We start from the raw sequence: 6000 nt of genomic DNA on the forward strand, positions 1-6000 counted from the left end.
TGACAATATGACCTCAGAAACCTACCCACATCCTGGTTGACACGTTCGACCTGCCCATTACTCTCCGGGTGGTAACCCGAGGTAAGGCTCACCGAGACCCCCAACCGTTCCATAAACGCTCTCCAGACTCTGGAGGTAAACTGGGGCCTCGATCAGACACTATATCCTCGGGTACCCCGTAATGCCGGAAGACGTGAGTAAATAGAGCCTCAGCGGTCTGTAGGGCAGTAGGAAGACCCGGCATGGGAAGGAGACGACAGGCCTTTCGAGAACCGATCCACAACGACCAGGATGGTGGTATTCCCCTGTGAGGAGGGAAGGTCGGTAACAAAATCCACCGAGAGGTGAGACCAGGGTCGTTGTGGAACGGGCAGGGGTTGTAATTTACCCCTGGGCAAGTGTCTGGGCGCCTTACACTGGGCACACACTGAGCAGGAGGAGACATAAATCCTCACATCCCTGGCTAACGTTGGCCACCAGTACTTAGTACTAAGGCAGTGCACTGTCCGGCCAATACCTGGATGTCCAGAGGAGGGTGACGTGTGAGCCCAATAAATAAGCCGATCCCGGACCTCGAGCGGGACGTACGTCCGACCCACCGGACACTGTGGAGGGCTAGGGTCGGTGCGTAATGCCCGCCGATCTCCGCATCGACCTCCCATACCACCGGTGCCACCAGACAAGACTCAGGTAGTATGGGGAGTGGGTTCCACGCACCTCTCCTCTGTGTCGCATCGCCGAGACAGGGCATCTGCCTTCCCGCTTCTGGGACCCAGGGATGTAAGTGATCTTGAACACAAACCGGGCGAGAAACATAGTCCATCGAGCCTGGCGAGGATTCAGTCTCCTAGCTGCCCGAATGTATTCCAGGTTACGGTGGTCAGTTAGAATGAGAAAAGGGTGTTGAGCCCCCTCAAGCCAATGCCTCCACACCTTTAGGGCCTGTACTACGGCTAACAGCTCCCTGTCCCCTACGTCATAATTCCGCTCCGCCGGACTGAGCTTCTTAGAATAAAAAGCACAGGGGCGGAGTTTAGGTGGTGTGCCGGACCGTTGTGAAAGAACTGCCCCGATACCGGCTTCAGACGCGTCTACCTCTACTTGGAAGGGTAAAGTGGGATCCGGGTGCGCCAGCACTGGAGCCGAGGTAAACAGGTCCTTCAGTCTCCTAAAAGCCCTGTCCGCCTCAGCTGACCACCGCAAGCGCACAGGACCCCCCTTCAGAAGGGACGTTATGGGAGCTGCCACCTGTCCAAAACCCCGGATAAACCTCCGGTAGTAATTCGCAAAACCCAAGAACTGCTGCACCTCTTTAACCGTAGATGGGGTTTGCCAATTACGCACGGCAGACACACGGTCAACCTCCATTCTCACCCGACGCAGACAACTGATAACCCAAAAAGGAGACTGACTCCTGAAAGAACAGACATTTCTCGGCTTTGACATACAGGTCATGCTCCAACAATCTCCTCAATACTCTGCGCACCAGGGCTACATGCTCGGCCCGAGTAGAACTGTACACCAGAATATCGTCTATGTACACCACTACTCCCTGCGCCTGCATGTCCCGGAAAAATCTCATCTACAAAAGATTGGAAGACTGATGGAGCATTCATTAACCCGTGATGGCATGACGAGATACTCGTAATGACCGGAGGTAGTACTAAATGCTGTCTTCCACTCATCACCCTCTCTAATGCGCACCAAGTTATATGCGCTCCTGAGGTCCAATTTTGTGAAGAACCGTGCCCGTGTAAGGACTCCGTCATGGTCGCAATCAGCGGGAGTGGATAACTATATTTCACAGTCACCTGATTGAGACCGCGGTAATCAATACACGGACGCAAACCTCCATCCTTTTTCTTCACAAAAAGAAGCTCGAGGACGCGGGAGAAGTGGAGGACCGTATGTATCCCTGTCTCAGAGACTCGGCAATGTATGTCTCCATTGCCCTCTTCTCCTCCTGTGACAAAGGATACACATGGCTCGCGGGAGCGCAGCTCCTGCCTGAGGTCTATCGCACAATCCCCTGTCTATGAGGCGGCAACCGTGCCGCTCTTGTCTTGCTAAACACGAAGTGCAAATCCTCATACTCAGGTGGAATGTGCAGTGCTGGCATCTGGTTCGGACTCTCCACCGAGGTCGCCCCTACGGAAACACCCAGACATAGCCCCTCACACTGAGCAGACCACCCTTTAAGAGCCTTCTCTCGCCACGAAATCGTAGGGATCATGGGTAATCAACCAGGGAAGCCCCAGTACCACCGGATACGCAGGGAGAGTCGATCAGATAGAGTTGAATCGTCTCCTCATGACCCCCCTGCGTCTTCATCCTAAGTGGCGCCGTGACCTCCCTAATCAACCCAGATCCTAACGGATCGACTATCTAGGGCATGTACAGGGAAAGGATTATCAACCGGAAGGAGGGGAATCCTAACTCAACACAGAATTTACGATCTACAAAATTCCCAGCTGCGCCTGAATCGACTAGCGCCTTATGCTGGGAACGAGGTGCAACCTGTGGAAAACAAACAGGTATAGTTATGTGTACGACAGAAAGCTCTGGGTAAGTGGGGCGTCTACTCACCTGGGAGGACTCCCAATGTGTGACCTGCCGTCTCCCTCACCAGGGGACCCTCCCCAGCACCTAGCCGCGGTGTGCCCTCCGCGGCCACAGTTGGTGCAGGAGACCGCCCCTCGGGCCCTTCTTCTCCCCACTCTAGCGCCAGCACCTCCGAGCTCCATCGGGCTCGGCTCGGAGGCGCTGGAGGGTGGAATGGGCGACCCCCACCTGGGACGTCCGCGGGTAGCGAGCCGAATGGCCATGTCCACCAACTGGTCAAATGATAGAGTAGTATCCCTGCACGCCAACTCTCTGCGGACGTCCTCCCGGAGGCTGCATCTAATGTGGTCTATGAGGGCCCGCCATTCCACCCTGCATCTGCCGCTAGAGTCCGGAACTCCAGCGCAAACTCTTGAGCGCTCCTCATCCCCTGCCGGGAGGTAGAATAGACCCCGCCCCCGGAGAAAGGGGAGAACTCCGCGTAGGTGATAGTGGCGGCGCCTATTCTCCTCCATTCGGGCGTTGGCCCACTCCAACGCCTTGCCGGTGAGACAGGAGATGAGGGCGGAAACGCTTCGTGTCCCGAGGGCGCCGGGTGTACGGTGGCAAGGTAGAGGTCCACTTGTAACAGGAACCCTGACACCCGGCAGCGGTGCCGTCGCACGCCCTGGAGGCGAGGAGCCGAATCCCACTGGGTTCCGGTTGTTGGACGGGCGGGCTGACCGATGGTGAGGTAGGTGGAGGTGTGGGTACATCGCTGGTTTCCCAACGATGGAGAATGTTCATCACCCGGTCCAGGGCGTGCCCGATCGGTTAATCCGATCGCCTGACCACGGAGACGCTCTTCCATGATGTCGGTGGGTGCTCCTGCTGATTCCATGCGATGGTGTGTAATTCTGTCAAGGGGTGGAGTGAAGTGAGATGTGGAATCACACGCAGGACACAGAGAATAAATCCAATAGTCTTTAGTGAAGTCCTTCAAAACACGCCAACAACGGCCACAGGCCACAGGCGAAAAAATGACGCACACTAAACTTGGCACAAAGCAAGTGTGCCCAAAGGCAGGACTCTCCAAATACAAATATGAAACAAGGAGAGAACAAAACACAACGACCAAAACTACCACACGACAGTAAAACAATTACACACAACACCTAAACTAACACAAGGAACTAAATAGGGTGCCTAATGAGACTAAACACTAAACAGGAGTGACAAACAGACAAAACCAATCAAACATGAAACATCGAACGGTGGCAGCTAGTACTCCGGAGACGACGACCGCCGAAACCTGCCCGAACAAGGAGGAGGGGCCGCCTCGGCCGAAACCGTGACATATAGGGACAAAGTGGAGGAACAATTCAGCGGGTCGGACACAAGGCGTATGTGGCAGGGGCTCCTAAGGATCATGGATTACAAAAAGAAAGAAGGCCAAGAAGATCACCAGGGACCTCAGCCACCCAAGCCATGCCCGGTTCTCCCCGCTTCAATCAGTCAGACGCAGGCAGTACAGGAGCATCATGGCAAAAATGGGAAGACTGGCCAATAGTTTCTACCCTCAGACCTTCAGGCTGCTGAATATCAACCACCCAACAGTCACTTACCTTTACTCTGCCTCCACCCCAATGGACATTATTTATTTCAAATTCAAATTTATTTCAAATCAAATCAAGCATTACGCTACACGCACAATAATATCTGCTAAATATGTGTATGTGACCAATCAAATATGATTTGATATTTATTTATTCATCACTGCTACAGTTGTTATGATGTATAGAGTGCTATTTCTATTTGTATTGTAGTTTTTTTATTACCATTTTCATTCTTTTATTTCACTTAGTCCTGCATGTTGGAGCTCGGAGCCTAAGATTTCCACTGTTCCCTGCAATCACACCTGCAACCCATGTACATGTGACTATTAAACACTGAATCTCAGAATTAAACACTCTGATGGTTTTGGGAAACAGCTCAGAGATTTAACGATGGTCCTACTAAGGTTATACCGATGAACTTAGCCTCAAGATGCTTTTGGGAAACCGGCCCAGGACTGTTTTCTTCCTCCCACTATAGCCTCTGTTCTTCTGTTTCCCTCCCTCTCTCCTGTCATAATGCTTTGCGAAAAGCTCTTTGTTGTAAGTTTTCTTTATTACTCTTAGTGTTTAAGTCTCTGTAAAGCTCTTGTGCTTTCTACCTTTGTCTGTACTCTGGACTGTATTCACTACTGAGCTCTCTCTGAGAGTAAAGTAAAGTACTCTGCATTACAGAGCTTACTACTGTGTGTACACTACCGGTCAAAAGTTTAGAACACTTACTCATTCAAGGGTTTTTCTGTATTTTACTATTTTCTACAGTGTATAATAATAGTGAAGACATCAAAACTATGAAATAACACATATGGAATCATGTAGTAACCAAAAAAAGTGTAAAAAAAATAAATATATAAAATATATTTGAGATTCTTCAAATAGCCACCCTTTGCCTTGATGACAGCTTTGCACACTCTTGGCATTATCTCAACTAGTTTCATTAGGTAGTCACCTGGAATGCTTTTCAATTAACAGGTGTGACTTCTTAAAAGTGAATTTATGGAATTTCTTTCCTTCTTAATGCGTTTGAGCCAATCAGTTGTGTTGTGACAAGGTAGGGGGTGTATACAGAAGATAGCCCTATTTGGGCTTAGAGGGACTATCATTGGTTTTTCAACGGGACAATGACCCAACACACTTTTTACCGAAAAGTAGAGTGATGGATTGCTGTATCAGATGACCTGGCCGCCACAATCACCCGACCTCAACCAAATTGAGATGGTTTGGGATGAGTCGGACGGCAGAGTGAAGGAAAAGCAGCCAACAAGTTCTCAGCATATGTGGGAACTCCTTCAAGACTGTTGGAAAAGCATTCCAGGTGAAGCTGGTTGAGAGAATGCCAAGAGTGTGCAAAGCTGTCATCAAGGCAAAGGGTGACTATTTGAAGAATCTCAAATCTAAAATATATTTTGATTTGTTTAACACTTTTTCATAGTTTTGATGTCTTCACTATTATTCTACAATGTAGAAAATAGTAAAAATAAAGAAAAACCCTTGAATGAGTTGGTGTTCTGAAACTTGTGACCTGTAGTGTAGTCTCTTTGTTTGGGTGACAATATCAGCAAGCAACATAGACTCACAAGTTAGTAAGTATTTGTCACATGCATTTACCTGTTCCTATTTGGAAGACCCAAATAAAGATGATTAACCATTGTGTATTTCTCTTACAAGACTTATAGTGGGTGTTGTGTTGTAAATGCTTTATGCATTAAAAAGTAGTTTAGTGCTCTGGAATCGTTGGAAATTGAGAGGAGTGGATTCTATGTTCTAAATCATTAAACATGATTAAACATGGTTGGTGTATACTGTCGTTGTGTTTGATGCTTCAGTCTTTACAATGGTCTGGATG

This window comes from Coregonus clupeaformis, chromosome 19 (assembly GCF_020615455.1).
Source record: "Coregonus clupeaformis isolate EN_2021a chromosome 19, ASM2061545v1, whole genome shotgun sequence".
Taxonomy (NCBI): Eukaryota; Metazoa; Chordata; class Actinopteri; order Salmoniformes; family Salmonidae; genus Coregonus; species Coregonus clupeaformis.